This window comes from Astatotilapia calliptera, chromosome 12, assembly GCF_964374335.1.
Source record: "Astatotilapia calliptera chromosome 12, fAstCal68.1, whole genome shotgun sequence".
NCBI lineage: Eukaryota > Metazoa > Chordata > Actinopteri > Cichliformes > Cichlidae > Astatotilapia > Astatotilapia calliptera.
The window spans coordinates 39,292,786-39,314,480 of record NC_137433.1 but is presented as its reverse complement, the minus strand read 5'-3'; the positions used below and the strand labels follow the sequence as shown (position 1 = coordinate 39,314,480).

The following is a 21,695-nucleotide window of genomic DNA, read 5'->3' as shown; positions in this document are numbered from 1 at the left end:
ACAGATGTGAAATGACCACGTGCGAGGGACAGCTGGGGTTGAGCCGTTTGCAGACGACGTTAGGCCAGCAAGGCTGAGGTGATTTGCACATGTGCAGAGGAGGGATATAAGATATACTGGGAAAAGGGTGTTAAATACGGAGCGGCTGGGCAGGAGAATAAGAGAAAGACCAAAGACAACGTTCATAGACGTAGCCAAGTAGGACATGCAGAGGGTTGGTGTGACAGAGGAGAATGCTAGGGGCAGGGTGAGATGGAGGCAGACGATCCACTCTGGCAACCCCCAAGAAGAACAGGCTCAAAGAAGAAGCCAGCATCACTCCAGGCTTCTACCAAAGTGTTACGCAGCCCCTCGTCGGGGATCTGGAGTCAATCTCCCTGCGTCCATACACCAGCGATCAGCTCACACATTATCCCTCGTCAATTCCCAATGCTACTGGCAAAGAGCGGTGTGCGGCAGATGAGGTGGCCGAGAGGTTAAGGCGATGGACTGTGCTGTGCTGTGCACGCGTGGGTTCGAATCCCATCCTCGTCGAGAGCTCTTTCTGCTTATGTTGATGCATCTTGTCAGTGTAAGATTGGCTGCCAAAGCAGGCATGATGCAATGCTCTTCTTTGGCTCAGTATTCACTTTAGTTCACCATGTGGTCTTGTTGCACAAGTCATGTTAAAGACAATGGTCTGCTAATACAGTAGTAGAAAGACGTTCCGCTTCCAGAATAGCAACATTCCTAATGGCCAACTTGCCCTATACTGAAAACCAAGGGGAGGAGGTCGGTAAGCATATTGATTAGAACCACCTCCCTCAGTTGGCTTCATTCAATGTGAATTAGCAGTGGCTCTAGTCCACAGTCCCTTGGATGTCCAGTCTCCTCAGTCTGTCTCTAAGGCTGATGGCATTCAGTCACGTTAGCATGACAGTGGATTGTCAGCGAGCCGCCTTAGTCTCTCAGCCACCTCCTGGGTGCTTTGCAGATTTCAGGATTTGTGCCCCTTCCCTATTTTGATCATACAACAAGTATGGACAAAGTGTAGCCTGTAATAAGTAAGACATGTGGCACAGGGGAGTTAGCTCAAATGGTAGAGCGCTCGCTTAGCGTGCGAGAGGTAGCGGGATCGACGCCCGCATTCTCCATTTGACACTTTGCTAGTCAGTGTCCCAATTGAATGCATGTGGCTTCCTTTGGCAAATCTTTATTTCACAGGTGTCGAACTCCAGGCCTCGAGGGCCGGTGTCCTGCAGGTTTCAGATGTATTCTTGATCCATCATAGGGGATTCAAATGGCTAAATTACCTCCTCAACATTTCTTGAAGTTCTCCAGAGGCCTGGTAATGAACTAATCATTTGATTCAGGTGTGTTTACCCAGGGTTATACCTAAAACCTGCAGGACACCGGCCCTCGAGGCCTGATGTTGTACACCCCAGGTTTATTTGCACTTCTCCGCTCACTACCTTTCAGGTACTACCATGTTAACGCTGGCTTCAAACCTCATCAATCTTTGACCATATGAAGTGATTGTCTCCCCTCTTACCCTCACAATACTGGCCGATGGCAGCAAAGAGTCCCCCGGCCCAGTCTGACATCTCTTTTCTCCAGAAGCAGCTGAAAGGGGCTTCCAGTGACACTCTCCTGGCGTACTGCGTAGGGCCCAGACTTGAATCGCTCGGAAATGTCTCGTGTGAGTTACGATTGCACCAAAGAGTCTTGTTGTAGTTGACAAGCCCAGAAAACATTGAAAGGGGGGTGTTGTGATTAGTTCCACCTGAGCTGAGGCTCCGTATGGCACGATGAAGCTGCAGTGCTCAACCCTCAATGGGGAATTAGCTCAAATGGTAGAGCGCTCGCTTTGCATGTGAGAGGCAGCGGGATCGATACCCGCATTCTCCAGGACACTTTTGGACATCCGCGAGGAGACCCAAAGCCATGCGTGTAGCCAATCCATTGGGTGTGGGTGGAGAACAAATTCAGGGGTGATTTGTCACACAAGGATAGCAGCAAGTGCGAAAGGCAAGCTTTAGAAGATGGTAGTGAGAGCTGCTCTGATGTGTGGCACAGATGGAGTCTGCAGAGTTGAAGATGATAAGCTTTTGCTTGGGAGTGTCCAGGATGGAACAGATGTGAAATGACCACGTGCGAGGGACAGCTGGGGTTGAGCCGTTTGCAGACGACGTTAGGCCAGCAAGGCTGAGGTGATTTGCACATGTGCAGAGGAGGGATATAAGATATACTGGGAAAAGGGTGTTAAATACGGAGCGGCTGGGCAGGAGAATAAGAGAAAGACCAAAGACAACGTTCATAGACGTAGCCAAGTAGGACATGCAGAGGGTTGGTGTGACAGAGGAGAATGCTAGGGGCAGGGTGAGATGGAGGCAGACGATCCACTCTGGCAACCCCCAAGAAGAACAGGCTCAAAGAAGAAGCCAGCATCACTCCAGGCTTCTACCAAAGTGTTACGCAGCCCCTCGTCGGGGATCTGGAGTCAATCTCCCTGCGTCCATACACCAGCGATCAGCTCACACATTATCCCTCGTCAATTCCCAATGCTACTGGCAAAGAGCGGTGTGCGGCAGATGAGGTGGCCGAGAGGTTAAGGCGATGGACTGCTAATCCATTGTGCTGTGCACGCGTGGGTTCGAATCCCATCCTCGTCGAGAGCTCTTTCTGCTTATGTTGATGCATCTTGTCAGTGTAAGATTGGCTGCCAAAGCAGGCATGATGCAATGCTCTTCTTTGGCTCAGTATTCACTTTAGTTCACCATGTGGTCTTGTTGCACAAGTCATGTTAAAGACAATGGTCTGCTAATACAGTAGTAGAAAGACGTTCCGCTTCCAGAATAGCAACATTCCTAATGGCCAACTTGCCCTATACTGAAAACCAAGGGGAGGAGGTCGGTAAGCATATTGATTAGAACCACCTCCCTCAGTTGGCTTCATTCAATGTGAATTAGCAGTGGCTCTAGTCCACAGTCCCTTGGATGTCCAGTCTCCTCAGTCTGTCTCTAAGGCTGATGGCATTCAGTCACGTTAGCATGACAGTGGATTGTCAGCGAGCCGCCTTAGTCTCTCAGCCACCTCCTGGGCGCTTTGCAGATTTCAGGATTTGTGCCCCTTCCCTATTTTGATCATACAACAAGTATGGACAAAGTGTAGCCTGTAATAAGTAAGACATGTGGCACAGGGGAGTTAGCTCAAATGGTAGAGCGCTCGCTTAGCGTGCGAGAGGTAGCGGGATCGACGCCCGCATTCTCCATTTGACACTTTGCTAGTCAGTGTCCCAATTGAATGCATGTGGCTTCCTTTGGCAAATCTTTATTTCACAGGTGTCGAACTCCAGGCCTCGAGGGCCGGTGTCCTGCAGGTTTCAGATGTATTCTTGATCCATCATAGGGGATTCAAATGGCTAAATTACCTCCTCAACATTTCTTGAAGTTCTCCAGAGGCCTGGTAATGAACTAATCATTTGATTCAGGTGTGTTGACCCAGGGTTATACCTAAAACCTGCAGGACACCGGCCCTCGAGGCCTGATGTTGTACACCCCAGGTTTATTTGCACTTCTCCGCTCACTACCTTTCAGGTACTACCATGTTAACGCTGGCTTCAAACCTCATCAATCTTTGACCATATGAAGTGATTGTCTCCCCTCTTACCCTCACAATACTGGCCGATGGCAGCAAAGAGTCCCCCGGCCCAGTATGACATCTCTTTTCTCCAGAAGCAGCTGAAAGGGGCTTCCAGTGACACTCTCCTGGCGTACTGCGTAGGGCCCAGACTTGAATCGCTCGGAAATGTCTCGTGTGAGTTACGATTGCACCAAAGAGTCTTGTTGTAGTTGACAAGCCCAGAAAACATTGAAAGGGGGGTGTTGTGATTAGTTCCACCTGAGCTGAGGCTCCGTATGGCACGATGAAGCTGCAGTGCTCAACCCTCAATGGGGAATTAGCTCAAATGGTAGAGCGCTTGCTTTGCATGTGAGAGGCAGCGGGATCGATACCCGCATTCTCCAGGACACTTTTGGACATCCGCAAGGAGACCCAAAGCCATGCGTGTAGCCAATCCATTGGGTGTGGGTGGAGAACAAATTCAGGGGTGATTTGTCACACAAGGATAGCAGCAAGTGCGAAAGGCAAGCTTTAGAAGATGGTAGTGAGAGCTGCTCTGATGTGTGGCACAGATGGAGTCTGCAGAGTTGAAGATGATAAGCTTTTGCTTGGGAGTGTCCAGGATGGAACAGATGTGAAATGACCACGTGCGAGGGACAGCTGGGGTTGAGCCGTTTGCAGACGACGTTAGGCCAGCAAGGCTGAGGTGATTTGCACATGTGCAGAGGAGGGATATAAGATATACTGGGAAAAGGGTGTTAAATACGGAGCGGCTGGGCAGGAGAATAAGAGAAAGACCAAAGACAACGTTCATAGACGTAGCCAAGTAGGACATGCAGAGGGTTGGTGTGACAGAGGAGAATGCTAGGGGCAGGGTGAGATGGAGGCAGACGATCCACTCTGGCAACCCCCAAGAAGAACAGGCTCAAAGAAGAAGCCAGCATCACTCCAGGCTTCTACCAAAGTGTTACGCAGCCCCTCATCGGGGATCTGGAGTCAATCTCCCTGCGTCCATACACCAGCGATCAGCTCACACATTATCCCTCGTCAATTCCCAATGCTACTGGCAAAGAGCAGTGTGCGGCAGATGAGGTGGCCGAGAGGTTAAGGCGATGGACTGCTAATCCATTGTGCTGTGCACGCGTGGGTTCGAATCCCATCCTCGTCGAGAGCTCTTTCTGCTTATGTTGATGCATCTTGTCAGTGTAAGATTGGCTGCCAAAGCAGGCATGATGCAATGATCAGTTTTCTTTTTAATTCACCATGTGGTCTTGTTGCACAGGTCATGTTAAAGACAATGGTCTGCTAATACAGTAGTAGAAAGACGTTCCGCTTCCAGAATAGCAACATTCCTAATGGCCAACTTGCCCTACACTGAAAACCAAGGGGAGGAGGTCGGTAAGCATATTGATTAGAACCACCTCCCTCAGTTGGCTTCATTCAATGTGAATTAGCAGTGGCTCTAGTCCACAGTCCCTTGGATGTCCAGTCTCCTCAGTCTGTCTCTAAGGCTGATGGCATTCAGTCACGTTAGCATGACAGTGGATTGTCAGCGAGCCTCCTTAGTCTCTCAGCCACCTCCTGGGCGCTTTGCAGATTTCAGGATTTGTGCCCCTTCCCTATTTTGATCATACAACAAGTATGGACAAAGTGTAGCCTGTAATAAGTAAGACATGTGGCACAGGGGAGTTAGCTCAAATGGTAGAGCGCTCGCTTAGCATGCGAGAGGTAGCGGGATCGACGCCCGCATTCTCCATTTGACACTTTGCTAGTCAGTGTCCCAATTGAATGCATGTGGCTTCCTTTGGCAAATCTTTATTTCACAGGTGTCGAACTCCAGGCCTCGAGGGCCGGTGTCCTGCAGGTTTCAGATGTATTCTTGATCCATCATAGGGGATTCAAATGGCTAAATTACCTCCTCAACATTTCTTGAAGTTCTCCAGAGGCCTGGTAATGAACTAATCATTTGATTCAGGTGTGTTGACCCAGGGTTATACCTAAAACCTGCAGGACACCGGCCCTCGAGGCCTGATGTTGTACACCCCAGGTTTATTTGCACTTCTCCGCTCACTACCTTTCAGGTACTACCATGTTAACGCTGGCTTCAAACCTCATCAATCTTTGACCATATGAAGTGATTGTCTCCCCTCTTACCCTCACAATACTGGCCGATGGCAGCAAAGAGTCCCCCGGCCCAGTCTGACATCTCTTTTCTCCAGAAGCAGCTGAAAGGGGCTTCCAGTGACACTCTCCTGGCGTACTGCGTAGGGCCCAGACTTGAATCGCTCGGAAATGTCTCGTGTGAGTTACGATTGCACCAAAGGGTCTTGTTGTAGTTGACAAGCCCAGAAAACATTGAAAGGGGGGTGTTGTGATTAGTTCCACCTGAGCTGAGGCTCCGTATGGCACGATGAAGCTGCAGTGCTCAACCCTCAATGGGGAATTAGCTCAAATGGTAGAGCGCTCGCTTTGCATGTGAGAGGCAGCGGGATCGATACCCGCATTCTCCAGGACACTTTTGGACATCCGCGAGGAGACCCAAAGCCATGCGTGTAGCCAATCCATTGGGTGTGGGTGGAGAACAAATTCAGGGGTGATTTGTCACACAAGGATAGCAGCAAGTGCGAAAGGCAAGCTTTAGAAGATGGTAGTGAGAGCTGCTCTGATGTGTGGCACAGATGGAGTCTGCAGAGTTGAAGATGATAAGCTTTTGCTTGGGAGTGTCCAGGATGGAACAGATGTGAAATGACCACGTGCGAGGGACAGCTGGGGTTGAGCCGTTTGCAGACGACGTTAGGCCAGCAAGGCTGAGGTGATTTGCACATGTGCAGAGGAGGGATATAAGATATACTGGGAAAAGGGTGTTAAATACGGAGCGGCTGGGCAGGAGAATAAGAGAAAGACCAAAGACAACGTTCATAGACGTAGCCAAGTAGGACATGCAGAGGGTTGGTGTGACAGAGGAGAATGCTAGGGGCAGGGTGAGATGGAGGCAGACGATCCACTCTGGCAACCCCCAAGAAGAACAGGCTCAAAGAAGAAGCCAGCATCACTCCAGGCTTCTACCAAAGTGTTACGCAGCCCCTCGTCGGGGATCTGGAGTCAATCTCCCTGCGTCCATACACCAGCGATCAGCTCACACATTATCCCTCGTCAATTCCCAATGCTACTGGCAAAGAGCGGTGTGCGGCAGATGAGGTGGCCGAGAGGTTAAGGCGATGGACTGCTAATCCATTGTGCTGTACACGTGTGGGTTCGAATCCCATCCTCGTCGAGAGCTCTTTCTGCTTATGTTGATGCATCTTGTCAGTGTAAGATTGGCTGCCAAAGCAGGCATGATGCAATGCTCAGTTTTCATTTTAATTCACCATGTGGTCTTGTTGCACAGGTCATGTTAAAGACAATGGTCTGCTAATACAGTAGTAGAAAGACGTTCCGCTTCCAGAATAGCAACATTCCTAATGGCCAACTTGCCCTACACTGAAAACCAAGGGGAGGAGGTCGGTAAGCATATTGATTAGAACCACCTCCCTCAGTTGGCTTCATTCAATGTGAATTAGCAGTGGCTCTAGTCCACAGTCCCTTGGATGTCCAGTCTCCTCAGTCTGTCTCTAAGGCTGATGGCATTCAGTCACGTTAGCATGACAGTGGATTGTCAGCGAGCCGCCTTAGTCTCTCAGCCACCTCCTGGGCGCTTTGCAGATTTCAGGATTTGTGCCCCTTCCCTATTTTGATCATACAACAAGTATGGACAAAGTGTAGCCTGTAATAAGTAAGACATGTGGCACAGGGGAGTTAGCTCAAATGGTAGAGCGCTCGCTTAGCATGCGAGAGGTAGCGGGATCGACGCCCGCATTCTCCATTTGACACTTTGCTAGTCAGTGTCCCAATTGAATGCATGTGGCTTCCTTTGGCAAATCTTTATTTCACAGGTGTCGAACTCCAGGCCTCGAGGGCCGGTGTCCTGCAGGTTTCAGATGTATTCTTGATCCATCATAGGGGATTCAAATGGCTAAATTACCTCCTCAACATTTCTTGAAGTTCTCCAGAGGCCTGGTAATGAACTAATCATTTGATTCAGGTGTGTTGACCCAGGGTTATACCTAAAACCTGCAGGACACCGGCCCTCGAGGCCTGATGTTGTACACCCCAGGTTTATTTGCACTTCTCCGCTCACTACCTTTCAGGTACTACCATGTTAACGCTGGCTTCGAACCTCATCAATCTTTGACCATATGAAGTGATTGTCTCCCCTCTTACCCTCACAATACTGGCCGATGGCAGCAAAGAGTCCCCCGGCCCAGTCTGACATCTCTTTTCTCCAGAAGCAGCTGAAAGGGGCTTCCAGTGACACTCTCCTGGCGTACTGCGTAGGGCCCAGACTTGAATCGCTCGGAAATGTCTCGTGTGAGTTACGATTGCACCAAAGAGTCTTGTTGTAGTTGACAAGCCCAGAAAACATTGAAAGGGGGGTGTTGTGATTAGTTCCACCTGAGCTGAGGCTCCGTATGGCACGATGAAGCTGCAGTGCTCAACCCTCAATGGGGAATTAGCTCAAATGGTAGAGCGCTCGCTTTGCATGTGAGAGGCAGTGGGATCGATACCCGCATTCTCCAGGACACTTTTGGACATCCGCGAGGAGACCCAAAGCCATGCGTGTAGCCAATCCATTGGGTGTGGGTGGAGAACAAATTCAGGGGTGATTTGTCACACAAGGATAGCAGCAAGTGCGAAAGGCAAGCTTTAGAAGATGGTAGTGAGAGCTCCTCTGATGTGTGGCACAGATGGAGTCTGCAGAGTTGAAGATGAAAAGCTTTTGCTTGGGAGTGTCCAGGATGGAACAGATGTGAAATGACCACGTGCGAGGGACAGCTGGGGTTGAGCCGTTTGCAGACGACGTTAGGCCAGCAAGGCTGAGGTGATTTGCACATGTGCAGAGGAGGGATATAAGATATACTGGGAAAAGGGTGTTAAATACGGAGCGGCTGGGCAGGAGAATAAGAGAAAGACCAAAGACAACGTTCATAGACGTAGCCAAGTAGGACATGCAGAGGGTTGGTGTGACAGAGGAGAATGCTAGGGGCAGGGTGAGATGGAGGCAGACGATCCACTCTGGCAACCCCCAAGAAGAACAGGCTCAAAGAAGAAGCCAGCATCACTCCAGGCTTCTACCAAAGTGTTACGCAGCCCCTCGTCGGGGATCTGGAGTCAATCTCCCTGCGTCCATACACCAGCGATCAGCTCACACATTATCCCTCGTCAATTCCCAATGCTACTGGCAAAGAGCGGTGTGCGGCAGATGAGGTGGCCGAGAGGTTAAGGCGATGGACTGCTAATCCATTGTGCTGTGCATGCGTGGGTTCGAATCCCATCCTCGTCGAGAGCTCTTTCTGCTTATGTTGATGCATCTTGTCAGTGTAAGATTGGCTGCCAAAGCAGGCATGATGCAATGCTCAGTTTTCATTTTCATTCACCATGTGGTCTTGTTGCACAGGTCATGTTAAAGACAATGGTCTGCTAATACAGTAGTAGAAAGACGTTCCGCTTCCAGAATAGCAACATTCCTAATGGCCAACTTGCCCTACACTGAAAACCAAGGGGAGGAGGTCGGTAAGCATATTGATTAGAACCACCTCCCTCAGTTGGCTTCATTCAATGTGAATTAGCAGTGGCTCTAGTCCACAGTCCCTTGGATGTCCAGTCTCCTCAGTCTGTCTCTAAGGCTGATGGCATTCAGTCACGTTAGCATGACAGTGGATTGTCAGCGAGCCGCCTTAGTCTCTCAGCCACCTCCTGGGCGCTTTGCAGATTTCAGGATTTGTGCCCCTTCCCTATTTTGATCATACAACAAGTATGGACAAAGTGTAGCCTGTAATAAGTAAGACATGTGGCACAGGGGAGTTAGCTCAAATGGTAGAGCGCTCGCTTAGCATGCGAGAGGTAGCGGGATCGACGCCCGCATTCTCCATTTGACACTTTGCTAGTCAGTGTCCCAATTGAATGCATGTGGCTTCCTTTGGCAAATCTTTATTTCACAGGTGTCGAACTCCAGGCCTCGAGGGCCGGTGTCCTGCAGGTTTCAGATGTATTCTTGATCCATCATAGGGGATTCAAATGGCTAAATTACCTCCTCAACATTTCTTGAAGTTCTCCAGAGGCCTGGTAATGAACTAATCATTTGATTCAGGTGTGTTGACCCAGGGTTATACCTAAAACCTGCAGGACACCGGCCCTCGAGGCCTGATGTTGTACACCCCAGGTTTATTTGCACTTCTCCGCTCACTACCTTTCAGGTACTACCATGTTAACGCTGGCTTCAAACCTCATCAATCTTTGACCATATGAAGTGATTGTCTCCCCTCTTACCCTCACAATACTGGCCGATGGCAGCAAAGAGTCCCCCGGCCCAGTCTGACATCTCTTTTCTCCAGAAGCAGCTGAAAGGGGCTTCCAGTGACACTCTCCTGGCGTACTGCGTAGGGCCCAGACTTGAATCGCTCGGAAATGTCTCGTGTGAGTTACGATTGCACCAAAGAGTCTTGTTGTAGTTGACAAGCCCAGAAAACATTGAAAGGGGGGTGTTGTGATTAGTTCCACCTGAGCTGAGGCTCCGTATGGCACGATGAAGCTGCAGTGCTCAACCCTCAATGGGGAATTAGCTCAAATGGTAGAGCGCTCGCTTTGCATGTGAGAGGCAGCGGGATCGATACCCGCATTCTCCAGGACACTTTTGGACATCCGCGAGGAGACCCAAAGCCATGCGTGTAGCCAATCCATTGGGTGTGGGTGGAGAACAAATTCAGGGGTGATTTGTCACACAAGGATAGCAGCAAGTGCGAAAGGCAAGCTTTAGAAGATGGTAGTGAGAGCTGCTCTGATGTGTGGCACAGATGGAGTCTGCAGAGTTGAAGATGAAAAGCTTTTGCTTGGGAGTGTCCAGGATGGAACAGATGTGAAATGACCACGTGCGAGGGACAGCTGGGGTTGAGCCGTTTGCAGACGACGTTAGGCCAGCAAGGCTGAGGTGATTTGCACATGTGCAGAGGAGGGATATAAGATATACTGGGAAAAGGGTGTTAAATACGGAGCGGCTGGGCAGGAGAATAAGAGAAAGACCAAAGACAACGTTCATAGACGTAGCCAAGTAGGACATGCAGAGGGTTGGTGTGACAGAGGAGAATGCTAGGGGCAGGGTGAGATGGAGGCAGACGATCCACTCTGGCAACCCCCAAGAAGAACAGGCTCAAAGAAGAAGCCAGCATCACTCCAGGCTTCTACCAAAGTGTTACGCAGCCCCTCGTCGGGGATCTGGAGTCAATCTCCCTGCGTCCATACACCAGCGATCAGCTCACACATTATCCCTCGTCAATTCCCAATGCTACTGGCAAAGAGCGGTGTGCGGCAGATGAGGTGGCCGAGAGGTTAAGGCGATGGACTGCTAATCCATTGTGCTGTGCACGCGTGGGTTCGAATCCCATCCTCGTCGAGAGCTCTTTCTGCTTATGTTGATGCATCTTGTCAGTGTAAGATTGGCTGCCAAAGCAGGCATGATGCAATGCTCTTCTTTGGCTCAGTATTCACTTTAGTTCACCATGTGGTCTTGTTGCACAGGTCATGTTAAAGACAATGGTCTGCTAATACAGTAGTAGAAAGACGTTCCGCTTCCAGAATAGCAACATTCCTAATGGCCAACTTGCCCTACACTGAAAACCAAGGGGAGGAGGTCGGTAAGCATATTGATTAGAACCACCTCCCTCAGTTGGCTTCATTCAATGTGAATTAGCAGTGGCTCTAGTCCACAGTCCCTTGGATGTCCAGTCTCCTCAGTCTGTCTCTAAGGCTGATGGCATTCAGTCACGTTAGCATGACAGTGGATTGTCAGCGAGCCGCCTTAGTCTCTCAGCCACCTCCTGGGCGCTTTGCAGATTTCAGGATTTGTGCCCCTTCCCTATTTTGATCATACAACAAGTATGGACAAAGTGTAGCCTGTAATAAGTAAGACATGTGGCACAGGGGAGTTAGCTCAAATGGTAGAGCGCTCGCTTAGCATGCGAGAGGTAGCGGGATCGACGCCCGCATTCTCCATTTGACACTTTGCTAGTCAGTGTCCCAATTGAATGCATGTGGCTTCCTTTGGCAAATCTTTATTTCACAGGTGTCGAACTCCAGGCCTCGAGGGCCGGTGTCCTGCAGGTTTCAGATGTATTCTTGATCCATCATAGGGGATTCAAATGGCTAAATTACCTCCTCAACATTTCTTGAAGTTCTCCAGAGGCCTGGTAATGAACTAATCATTTGATTCAGGTGTGTTGACCCAGGGTTATACCTAAAACCTGCAGGACACCGGCCCTCGAGGCCTGATGTTGTACACCCCAGGTTTATTTGCACTTCTCCGCTCACTACCTTTCAGGTACTACCATGTTAACGCTGGCTTCAAACCTCATCAATCTTTGACCATATGAAGTGATTGTCTCCCCTCTTACCCTCACAATACTGGCCGATGGCAGCAAAGAGTCCCCCGGCCCAGTCTGACATCTCTTTTCTCCAGAAGCAGCTGAAAGGGGCTTCCAGTGACACTCTCCTGGCGTACTGCGTAGGGCCCAGACTTGAATCGCTCGGAAATGTCTCGTGTGAGTTACGATTGCACCAAAGAGTCTTGTTGTAGTTGACAAGCCCAGAAAACATTGAAAGGGGGGTGTTGTGATTAGTTCCACCTGAGCTGAGGCTCCGTATGGCACGATGAAGCTGCAGTGCTCAACCCTCAATGGGGAATTAGCTCAAATGGTAGAGCGCTCGCTTTGCATGTGAGAGGCAGCGGGATCGATACCCGCATTCTCCAGGACACTTTTGGACATCCGCGAGGAGACCCAAAGCCATGCGTGTAGCCAATCCATTGGGTGTGGGTGGAGAACAAATTCAGGGGTGATTTGTCACACAAGGATAGCAGCAAGTGCGAAAGGCAAGCTTTAGAAGATGGTAGTGAGAGCTCCTCTGATGTGTGGCACAGATGGAGTCTGCAGAGTTGAAGATGAAAAGCTTTTGCTTGGGAGTGTCCAGGATGGAACAGATGTGAAATGACCACGTGCGAGGGACAGCTGGGGTTGAGCCGTTTGCAGACGACGTTAGGCCAGCAAGGCTGAGGTGATTTGCACATGTGCAGAGGAGGGATATAAGATATACTGGGAAAAGGGTGTTAAATACGGAGCGGCTGGGCAGGAGAATAAGAGAAAGACCAAAGACAACGTTCATAGACGTAGCCAAGTAGGACATGCAGAGGGTTGGTGTGACAGAGGAGAATGCTAGGGGCAGGGTGAGATGGAGGCAGACGATCCACTCTGGCAACCCCCAAGAAGAACAGGCTCAAAGAAGAAGCCAGCATCACTCCAGGCTTCTACCAAAGTGTTACGCAGCCCCTCGTCGGGGATCTGGAGTCAATCTCCCTGCGTCCATACACCAGCGATCAGCTCACACATTATCCCTCGTCAATTCCCAATGCTACTGGCAAAGAGCGGTGTGCGGCAGATGAGGTGGCCGAGAGGTTAAGGCGATGGACTGCTAATCCATTGTGCTGTGCACGCGTGGGTTCGAATCCCATCCTCGTCGAGAGCTCTTTCTGCTTATGTTGATGCATCTTGTCAGTGTAAGATTGGCTGCCAAAGCAGGCATGATGCAATGCTCAGTTTTCATTTTCATTCACCATGTGGTCTTGTTGCACAGGTCATGTTAAAGACAATGGTCTGCTAATACAGTAGCAGAAAGACGTTCCGCTTCCAGAATAGCAACATTCCTAATGGCCAACTTGCCCTACACTGAAAACCAAGGGGAGGAGGTCGGTAAGCATATTGATTAGAACCACCTCCCTCAGTTGGCTTCATTCAATGTGAATTAGCAGTGGCTCTAGTCCACAGTCCCTTGGATGTCCAGTCTCCTCAGTCTGTCTCTAAGGCTGATGGCATTCAGTCACGTTAGCATGACAGTGGATTGTCAGCGAGCCGCCTTAGTCTCTCAGCCACCTCCTGGGCGCTTTGCAGATTTCAGGATTTGTGCCCCTTCCCTATTTTGATCATACAACAAGTATGGACAAAGTGTAGCCTGTAATAAGTAAGACATGTGGCACAGGGGAGTTAGCTCAAATGGTAGAGCGCTCGCTTAGCATGCGAGAGGTAGCGGGATCGACGCCCGCATTCTCCATTTGACACTTTGCTAGTCAGTGTCCCAATTGAATGCATGTGGCTTCCTTTGGCAAATCTTTATTTCACAGGTGTCGAACTCCAGGCCTCGAGGGCCGGTGTCCTGCAGGTTTCAGATGTATTCTTGATCCATCATAGGGGATTCAAATGGCTAAATTACCTCCTCAACATTTCTTGAAGTTCTCCAGAGGCCTGGTAATGAACTAATCATTTGATTCAGGTGTGTTGACCCAGGGTTATACCTAAAACCTGCAGGACACCGGCCCTCGAGGCCTGATGTTGTACACCCCAGGTTTATTTGCACTTCTCCGCTCACTACCTTTCAGGTACTACCATGTTAACGCTGGCTTCGAACCTCATCAATCTTTGACCATATGAAGTGATTGTCTCCCCTCTTACCCTCACAATACTGGCCGATGGCAGCAAAGAGTCCCCCGGCCCAGTCTGACATCTCTTTTCTCCAGAAGCAGCTGAAAGGGGCTTCCAGTGACACTCTCCTGGCGTACTGCGTAGGGCCCAGACTTGAATCGCTCGGAAATGTCTCGTGTGAGTTACGATTGCACCAAAGAGTCTTGTTGTAGTTGACAAGCCCAGAAAACATTGAAAGGGGGGTGTTGTGATTAGTTCCACCTGAGCTGAGGCTCCGTATGGCACGATGAAGCTGCAGTGCTCAACCCTCAATGGGGAATTAGCTCAAATGGTAGAGCGCTCGCTTTGCATGTGAGAGGCAGCGGGATCGATACCCGCATTCTCCAGGACACTTTTGGACATCCGCGAGGAGACCCAAAGCCATGCGTGTAGCCAATCCATTGGGTGTGGGTGGAGAACAAATTCAGGGGTGATTTGTCACACAAGGATAGCAGCAAGTGCGAAAGGCAAGCTTTAGAAGATGGTAGTGAGAGCTCCTCTGATGTGTGGCACAGATGGAGTCTGCAGAGTTGAAGATGAAAAGCTTTTGCTTGGGAGTGTCCAGGATGGAACAGATGTGAAATGACCACGTGCGAGGGACAGCTGGGGTTGAGCCGTTTGCAGACGACGTTAGGCCAGCAAGGCTGAGGTGATTTGCACATGTGCAGAGGAGGGATATAAGATATACTGGGAAAAGGGTGTTAAATACGGAGCGGCTGGGCAGGAGAATAAGAGAAAGACCAAAGACAACGTTCATAGACGTAGCCAAGTAGGACATGCAGAGGGTTGGTGTGACAGAGGAGAATGCTAGGGGCAGGGTGAGATGGAGGCAGACGATCCACTCTGGCAACCCCCAAGAAGAACAGGCTCAAAGAAGAAGCCAGCATCACTCCAGGCTTCTACCAAAGTGTTACGCAGCCCCTCGTCGGGGATCTGGAGTCAATCTCCCTGCGTCCATACACCAGCGATCAGCTCACACATTATCCCTCGTCAATTCCCAATGCTACTGGCAAAGAGCGGTGTGCGGCAGATGAGGTGGCCGAGAGGTTAAGGCGATGGACTGCTAATCCATTGTGCTGTGCATGCGTGGGTTCGAATCCCATCCTCGTCGAGAGCTCTTTCTGCTTATGTTGATGCATCTTGTCAGTGTAAGATTGGCTGCCAAAGCAGGCATGATGCAATGCTCAGTTTTCATTTTCATTCACCATGTGGTCTTGTTGCACAGGTCATGTTAAAGACAATGGTCTGCTAATACAGTAGTAGAAAGACGTTCCGCTTCCAGAATAGCAACATTCCTAATGGCCAACTTGCCCTACACTGAAAACCAAGGGGAGGAGGTCGGTAAGCATATTGATTAGAACCACCTCCCTCAGTTGGCTTCATTCAATGTGAATTAGCAGTGGCTCTAGTCCACAGTCCCTTGGATGTCCAGTCTCCTCAGTCTGTCTCTAAGGCTGATGGCATTCAGTCACGTTAGCATGACAGTGGATTGTCAGCGAGCCGCCTTAGTCTCTCAGCCACCTCCTGGGCGCTTTGCAGATTTCAGGATTTGTGCCCCTTCCCTATTTTGATCATACAACAAGTATGGACAAAGTGTAGCCTGTAATAAGTAAGACATGTGGCACAGGGGAGTTAGCTCAAATGGTAGAGCGCTCGCTTAGCATGCGAGAGGTAGCGGGATCGACGCCCGCATTCTCCATTTGACACTTTGCTAGTCAGTGTCCCAATTGAATGCATGTGGCTTCCTTTGGCAAATCTTTATTTCACAGGTGTCGAACTCCAGGCCTCGAGGGCCGGTGTCCTGCAGGTTTCAGATGTATTCTTGATCCATCATAGGGGATTCAAATGGCTAAATTACCTCCTCAACATTTCTTGAAGTTCTCCAGAGGCCTGGTAATGAACTAATCATTTGATTCAGGTGTGTTGACCCAGGGTTATACCTAAAACCTGCAGGACACCGGCCCTCGAGGCCTGATGTTGTACACCCCAGGTTTATTTGCACTTCTCCGCTCACTACCTTTCAGGTACTACCATGTTAACGCTGGCTTCAAACCTCATCAATCTTTGACCATATGAAGTGATTGTCTCCCCTCTTACCCTCACAATACTGGCCGATGGCAGCAAAGAGTCCCCCGGCCCAGTCTGACATCTCTTTTCTCCAGAAGCAGCTGAAAGGGGCTTCCAGTGACACTCTCCTGGCGTACTGCGTAGGGCCCAGACTTGAATCGCTCGGAAATGTCTCGTGTGAGTTACGATTGCACCAAAGAGTCTTGTTGTAGTTGACAAGCCCAGAAAACATTGAAAGGGGGGTGTTGTGATTAGTTCCACCTGAGCTGAGGCTCCGTATGGCACGATGAAGCTGCAGTGCTCAACCCTCAATGGGGAATTAGCTCAAATGGTAGAGCGCTCGCTTTGCATGTGAGAGGCAGCGGGATCGATACCCGCATTCTCCAGGACACTTTTGGACATCCGCGAGGAGACCCAAAGCCATGCGTGTAGCCAATCCATTGGGTGTGGGTGGAGAACAAATTCAGGGGTGATTTGTCACACAAGGATAGCAGCAAGTGCGAAAGGCAAGCTTTAGAAGATGGTAGTGAGAGCTGCTCTGATGTGTGGCACAGATGGAGTCTGCAGAGTTGAAGATGAAAAGCTTTTGCTTGGGAGTGTCCAGGATGGAACAGATGTGAAATGACCACGTGCGAGGGACAGCTGGGGTTGAGCCGTTTGCAGACGACGTTAGGCCAGCAAGGCTGAGGTGATTTGCACATGTGCAGAGGAGGGATATAAGATATACTGGGAAAAGGGTGTTAAATACGGAGCGGCTGGGCAGGAGAATAAGAGAAAGACCAAAGACAACGTTCATAGACGTAGCCAAGTAGGACATGCAGAGGGTTGGTGTGACAGAGGAGAATGCTAGGGGCAGGGTGAGATGGAGGCAGACGATCCACTCTGGCAACCCCCAAGAAGAACAGGCTCAAAGAAGAAGCCAGCATCACTCCAGGCTTCTACCAAAGTGTTACGCAGCCCCTCGTCGGGGATCTGGAGTCAATCTCCCTGCGTCCATACACCAGCGATCAGCTCACACATTATCCCTCGTCAATTCCCAATGCTACTGGCAAAGAGCGGTGTGCGGCAGATGAGGTGGCCGAGAGGTTAAGGCGATGGACTGCTAATCCATTGTGCTGTGCACGCGTGGGTTCGAATCCCATCCTCGTCGAGAGCTCTTTCTGCTTATGTTGATGCATCTTGTCAGTGTAAGATTGGCTGCCAAAGCAGGCATGATGCAATGCTCAGTTTTCATTTTAATTCACCATGTGGTCTTGTTGCACAGGTCATGTTAAAGACAATGGTCTGCTAATACAGTAGTAGAAAGACGTTCCGCTTCCAGAATAGCAACATTCCTAATGGCCAACTTGCCCTACACTGAAAACCAAGGGGAGGAGGTCGGTAAGCATATTGATTAGAACCACCTCCCTCAGTTGGCTTCATTCAATGTGAATTAGCAGTGGCTCTAGTCCACAGTCCCTTGGATGTCCAGTCTCCTCAGTCTGTCTCTAAGGCTGATGGCATTCAGTCACGTTAGCATGACAGTGGATTGTCAGCGAGCCGCCTTAGTCTCTCAGCCACCTCCTGGGCGCTTTGCAGATTTCAGGATTTGTGCCCCTTCCCTATTTTGATCATACAACAAGTATGGACAAAGTGTAGCCTGTAATAAGTAAGACATGTGGCACAGGGGAGTTAGCTCAAATGGTAGAGCGCTCGCTTAGCATGCGAGAGGTAGCGGGATCGACGCCCGCATTCTCCATTTGACACTTTGCTAGTCAGTGTCCCAATTGAATGCATGTGGCTTCCTTTGGCAAATCTTTATTTCACAGGTGTCGAACTCCAGGCCTCGAGGGCCGGTGTCCTGCAGGTTTCAGATGTATTCTTGATCCATCATAGGGGATTCAAATGGCTAAATTACCTCCTCAACATTTCTTGAAGTTCTCCAGAGGCCTGGTAATGAACTAATCATTTGATTCAGGTGTGTTGACCCAGGGTTATACCTAAAACCTGCAGGACACCGGCCCTCGAGGCCTGATGTTGTACACCCCAGGTTTATTTGCACTTCTCCGCTCACTACCTTTCAGGTACTACCATGTTAACGCTGGCTTCAAACCTCATCAATCTTTGACCATATGAAGTGATTGTCTCCCCTCTTACCCTCACAATACTGGCCGATGGCAGCAAAGAGTCCCCCGGCCCAGTCTGACATCTCTTTTCTCCAGAAGCAGCTGAAAGGGGCTTCCAGTGACACTCTCCTGGCGTACTGCGTAGGGCCCAGACTTGAATCGCTCGGAAATGTCTCGTGTGAGTTACGATTGCACCAAAGAGTCTTGTTGTAGTTGACAAGCCCAGAAAACATTGAAAGGGGGGTGTTGTGATTAGTTCCACCTGAGCTGAGGCTCCGTATGGCACGATGAAGCTGCAGTGCTCAACCCTCAATGGGGAATTAGCTCAAATGGTAGAGCGCTCGCTTTGCATGTGAGAGGCAGCGGGATCGATACCCGCATTCTCCAGGACACTTTTGGACATCCGCGAGGAGACCCAAAGCCATGCGTGTAGCCAATCCATTGGGTGTGGGTGGAGAACAAATTCAGGGGTGATTTGTCACACAAGGATAGCAGCAAGTGCGAAAGGCAAGCTTTAGAAGATGGTAGTGAGAGCTGCTCTGATGTGTGGCACAGATGGAGTCTGCAGAGTTGAAGATGAAAAGCTTTTGCTTGGGAGTGTCCAGGATGGAACAGATGTGAAATGACCACGTGCGAGGGACAGCTGGGGTTGAGCCGTTTGCAGACGACGTTAGGCCAGCAAGGCTGAGGTGATTTGCACATGTGCAGAGGAGGGATATAAGATATACTGGGAAAAGGGTGTTAAATACGGAGCGGCTGGGCAGGAGAATAAGAGAAAGACCAAAGACAACGTTCATAGACGTAGCCAAGTAGGACATGCAGAGGGTTGGTGTGACAGAGGAGAATGCTAGGGGCAGGGTGAGATGGAGGCAGACGATCCACTCTGGCAACCCCCAAGAAGAACAGGCTCAAAGAAGAAGCCAGCATCACTCCAGGCTTCTACCAAAGTGTTACGCAGCCCCTCGTCGGGGATCTGGAGTCAATCTCCCTGCGTCCATACACCAGCGATCAGCTCACACATTATCCCTCGTCAATTCCCAATGCTACTGGCAAAGAGCGGTGTGCGGCAGATGAGGTGGCCGAGAGGTTAAGGCGATGGACTGCTAATCCATTGTGCTGTGCACGCGTGGGTTCGAATCCCATCCTCGTCGAGAGCTCTTTCTGCTTATGTTGATGCATCTTGTCAGTGTAAGATTGGCTGCCAAAGCAGGCATGATGCAATGCTCAGTTTTCATTTTCATTCACCATGTGGTCTTGTTGCACAGGTCATGTTAAAGACAATGGTCTGCTAATACAGTAGCAGAAAGACGTTCCGCTTCCAGAATAGCAACATTCCTAATGGCCAACTTGCCCTACACTGAAAACCAAGGGGAGGAGGTCGGTAAGCATATTGATTAGAACCACCTCCCTCAGTTGGCTTCATTCAATGTGAATTAGCAGTGGCTCTAGTCCACAGTCCCTTGGATGTCCAGTCTCCTCAGTCTGTCTCTAAGGCTGATGGCATTCAGTCACGTTAGCATGACAGTGGATTGTCAGCGAGCCGCCTTAGTCTCTCAGCCACCTCCTGGGCGCTTTGCAGATTTCAGGATTTGTGCCCCTTCCCTATTTTGATCATACAACAAGTATGGACAAAGTGTAGCCTGTAATAAGTAAGACATGTGGCACAGGGGAGTTAGCTCAAATGGTAGAGCGCTCGCTTAGCATGCGAGAGGTAGCGGGATCGACGCCCGCATTCTCCATTTGACACTTTGCTAGTCAGTGTCCCAATTGAATGCATGTGGCTTCCTTTGGCAAATCTTTATTTCACAGGTGTCGAACTCCAGGCCTCGAGGGCCGGTGTCCTGCAGGTTTCAGATGTATTCTTGATCCATCATAGGGGATTCAAATGGCTAAATTACCTCCTCAACATTTCTTGAAGTTCTCCAGAGGCCTGGTAATGAACTAATCATTTGATTCAGGTGTGTTGACCCAGGGTTATACCTAAAACCTGCAGGACACCGGCCCTCGAGGCCTGATGTTGTACACCCCAGGTTTATTTGCACTTCTCCGCTCACTACCTTTCAGGTACTACCATGTTAACGCTGGCTTCAAACCTCATCAATCTTTGACCATATGAAGTGATTGTCTCCCCTCTTACCCTCACAATACTGGCCGATGGCAGCAAAGAGTCCCCCGGCCCAGTCTGACATCTCTTTTCTCCAGAAGCAGCTGAAAGGGGCTTCCAGTGACACTCTCCTGGCGTACTGCGTAGGGCCCAGACTTGAATCGCTCGGAAATGTCTCGTGTGAGTTACGATTGCACCAAAGAGTCTTGTTGTAGTTGACAAGCCCAGAAAACATTGAAAGGGGGGTGTTGTGATTAGTTCCACCTGAGCTGAGGCTCCGTATGGCACGATGAAGCTGCAGTGCTCAACCCTCAATGGGGAATTAGCTCAAATGGTAGAGCGCTCGCTTTGCATGTGAGAGGCAGCGGGATCGATACCCGCATTCTCCAGGACACTTTTGGACATCCGCGAGGAGACCCAAAGCCATGCGTGTAGCCAATCCATTGGGTGTGGGTGGAGAACAAATTCAGGGGTGATTTGTCACACAAGGATAGCAGCAAGTGCGAAAGGCAAGCTTTAGAAGATGGTAGTGAGAGCTCCTCTGATGTGTGGCACAGATGGAGTCTGCAGAGTTGAAGATGAAAAGCTTTTGCTTGGGAGTGTCCAGGATGGAACAGATGTGAAATGACCACGTGCGAGGGACAGCTGGGGTTGAGCCGTTTGCAGACGACGTTAGGCCAGCAAGGCTGAGGTGATTTGCACATGTGCAGAGGAGGGATATAAGATATACTGGGAAAAGGGTGTTAAATACGGAGCGGCTGGGCAGGAGAATAAGAGAAAGACCAAAGACAACGTTCATAGACGTAGCCAAGTAGGACATGCAGAGGGTTGGTGTGACAGAGGAGAATGCTAGGGGCAGGGTGAGATGGAGGCAGACGATCCACTCTGGCAACCCCCAAGAAGAACAGGCTCAAAGAAGAAGCCAGCATCACTCCAGGCTTCTACCAAAGTGTTACGCAGCCCCTCGTCGGGGATCTGGAGTCAATCTCCCTGCGTCCATACACCAGCGATCAGCTCACACATTATCCCTCGTCAATTCCCAATGCTACTGGCAAAGAGCGGTGTGCGGCAGATGAGGTGGCCGAGAGGTTAAGGCGATGGACTGCTAATCCATTGTGCTGTGCACGCGTGGGTTCGAATCCCATCCTCGTCGAGAGCTCTTTCTGCTTATGTTGATGCATCTTGTCAGTGTAAGATTGGCTGCCAAAGCAGGCATGATGC

At 50.1% G+C, this 21,695-nt stretch overlaps 28 non-coding genes across 28 annotated transcripts; all 28 read left to right on the top strand.

Annotated features, from left to right (window-relative positions):
* The first annotated feature begins 1,060 nt into the window (after nt 1–1,060).
* Nucleotides 1,061–1,133, top strand: trnaa-agc (transfer RNA alanine (anticodon AGC)). The gene has a single exon. It is a non-coding gene; the product is annotated as a tRNA-Ala (tRNA).
* A 681-nt stretch (nt 1,134–1,814) lies between these two features.
* Nucleotides 1,815–1,887, top strand: trnaa-ugc (transfer RNA alanine (anticodon UGC)). Its single transcript has one exon. It is a non-coding gene; the product is annotated as a tRNA-Ala (tRNA).
* Nucleotides 1,888–2,569: 682 nt separating this feature from the next.
* On the top strand, nt 2,570–2,651 carry trnas-gcu (transfer RNA serine (anticodon GCU)). Its single transcript has one exon. It is a non-coding gene; the product is annotated as a tRNA-Ser (tRNA).
* Nucleotides 2,652–3,177: 526 nt separating this feature from the next.
* On the top strand, nt 3,178–3,250 carry trnaa-agc (transfer RNA alanine (anticodon AGC)). Its single transcript has one exon. It is a non-coding gene; the product is annotated as a tRNA-Ala (tRNA).
* Nucleotides 3,251–4,686: 1,436 nt separating this feature from the next.
* trnas-gcu (transfer RNA serine (anticodon GCU)) lies at nt 4,687–4,768 on the top strand. Its single transcript has one exon. It is a non-coding gene; the product is annotated as a tRNA-Ser (tRNA).
* Nucleotides 4,769–5,283: 515 nt separating this feature from the next.
* On the top strand, nt 5,284–5,356 carry trnaa-agc (transfer RNA alanine (anticodon AGC)). Its single transcript has one exon. It is a non-coding gene; the product is annotated as a tRNA-Ala (tRNA).
* A 681-nt stretch (nt 5,357–6,037) lies between these two features.
* Nucleotides 6,038–6,110, top strand: trnaa-ugc (transfer RNA alanine (anticodon UGC)). Its single transcript has one exon. It is a non-coding gene; the product is annotated as a tRNA-Ala (tRNA).
* A 682-nt stretch (nt 6,111–6,792) lies between these two features.
* trnas-gcu (transfer RNA serine (anticodon GCU)) lies at nt 6,793–6,874 on the top strand. Its single transcript has one exon. It is a non-coding gene; the product is annotated as a tRNA-Ser (tRNA).
* Nucleotides 6,875–7,389: 515 nt separating this feature from the next.
* trnaa-agc (transfer RNA alanine (anticodon AGC)) lies at nt 7,390–7,462 on the top strand. The gene has a single exon. It is a non-coding gene; the product is annotated as a tRNA-Ala (tRNA).
* A 1,436-nt stretch (nt 7,463–8,898) lies between these two features.
* Nucleotides 8,899–8,980, top strand: trnas-gcu (transfer RNA serine (anticodon GCU)). Its single transcript has one exon. It is a non-coding gene; the product is annotated as a tRNA-Ser (tRNA).
* Nucleotides 8,981–9,495: 515 nt separating this feature from the next.
* trnaa-agc (transfer RNA alanine (anticodon AGC)) lies at nt 9,496–9,568 on the top strand. Its single transcript has one exon. It is a non-coding gene; the product is annotated as a tRNA-Ala (tRNA).
* A 681-nt stretch (nt 9,569–10,249) lies between these two features.
* On the top strand, nt 10,250–10,322 carry trnaa-ugc (transfer RNA alanine (anticodon UGC)). The gene has a single exon. It is a non-coding gene; the product is annotated as a tRNA-Ala (tRNA).
* Nucleotides 10,323–11,004: 682 nt separating this feature from the next.
* trnas-gcu (transfer RNA serine (anticodon GCU)) lies at nt 11,005–11,086 on the top strand. Its single transcript has one exon. It is a non-coding gene; the product is annotated as a tRNA-Ser (tRNA).
* A 526-nt stretch (nt 11,087–11,612) lies between these two features.
* trnaa-agc (transfer RNA alanine (anticodon AGC)) lies at nt 11,613–11,685 on the top strand. Its single transcript has one exon. It is a non-coding gene; the product is annotated as a tRNA-Ala (tRNA).
* Nucleotides 11,686–12,366: 681 nt separating this feature from the next.
* On the top strand, nt 12,367–12,439 carry trnaa-ugc (transfer RNA alanine (anticodon UGC)). Its single transcript has one exon. It is a non-coding gene; the product is annotated as a tRNA-Ala (tRNA).
* Nucleotides 12,440–13,121: 682 nt separating this feature from the next.
* Nucleotides 13,122–13,203, top strand: trnas-gcu (transfer RNA serine (anticodon GCU)). Its single transcript has one exon. It is a non-coding gene; the product is annotated as a tRNA-Ser (tRNA).
* Nucleotides 13,204–13,718: 515 nt separating this feature from the next.
* Nucleotides 13,719–13,791, top strand: trnaa-agc (transfer RNA alanine (anticodon AGC)). The gene has a single exon. It is a non-coding gene; the product is annotated as a tRNA-Ala (tRNA).
* A 681-nt stretch (nt 13,792–14,472) lies between these two features.
* trnaa-ugc (transfer RNA alanine (anticodon UGC)) lies at nt 14,473–14,545 on the top strand. Its single transcript has one exon. It is a non-coding gene; the product is annotated as a tRNA-Ala (tRNA).
* Nucleotides 14,546–15,227: 682 nt separating this feature from the next.
* trnas-gcu (transfer RNA serine (anticodon GCU)) lies at nt 15,228–15,309 on the top strand. The gene has a single exon. It is a non-coding gene; the product is annotated as a tRNA-Ser (tRNA).
* A 515-nt stretch (nt 15,310–15,824) lies between these two features.
* Nucleotides 15,825–15,897, top strand: trnaa-agc (transfer RNA alanine (anticodon AGC)). Its single transcript has one exon. It is a non-coding gene; the product is annotated as a tRNA-Ala (tRNA).
* A 681-nt stretch (nt 15,898–16,578) lies between these two features.
* On the top strand, nt 16,579–16,651 carry trnaa-ugc (transfer RNA alanine (anticodon UGC)). The gene has a single exon. It is a non-coding gene; the product is annotated as a tRNA-Ala (tRNA).
* A 682-nt stretch (nt 16,652–17,333) lies between these two features.
* On the top strand, nt 17,334–17,415 carry trnas-gcu (transfer RNA serine (anticodon GCU)). The gene has a single exon. It is a non-coding gene; the product is annotated as a tRNA-Ser (tRNA).
* Nucleotides 17,416–17,930: 515 nt separating this feature from the next.
* trnaa-agc (transfer RNA alanine (anticodon AGC)) lies at nt 17,931–18,003 on the top strand. Its single transcript has one exon. It is a non-coding gene; the product is annotated as a tRNA-Ala (tRNA).
* A 681-nt stretch (nt 18,004–18,684) lies between these two features.
* Nucleotides 18,685–18,757, top strand: trnaa-ugc (transfer RNA alanine (anticodon UGC)). Its single transcript has one exon. It is a non-coding gene; the product is annotated as a tRNA-Ala (tRNA).
* A 682-nt stretch (nt 18,758–19,439) lies between these two features.
* trnas-gcu (transfer RNA serine (anticodon GCU)) lies at nt 19,440–19,521 on the top strand. The gene has a single exon. It is a non-coding gene; the product is annotated as a tRNA-Ser (tRNA).
* A 515-nt stretch (nt 19,522–20,036) lies between these two features.
* On the top strand, nt 20,037–20,109 carry trnaa-agc (transfer RNA alanine (anticodon AGC)). Its single transcript has one exon. It is a non-coding gene; the product is annotated as a tRNA-Ala (tRNA).
* A 681-nt stretch (nt 20,110–20,790) lies between these two features.
* trnaa-ugc (transfer RNA alanine (anticodon UGC)) lies at nt 20,791–20,863 on the top strand. The gene has a single exon. It is a non-coding gene; the product is annotated as a tRNA-Ala (tRNA).
* Nucleotides 20,864–21,545: 682 nt separating this feature from the next.
* On the top strand, nt 21,546–21,627 carry trnas-gcu (transfer RNA serine (anticodon GCU)). The gene has a single exon. It is a non-coding gene; the product is annotated as a tRNA-Ser (tRNA).
* Nucleotides 21,628–21,695: the final 68 nt, after the last annotated feature.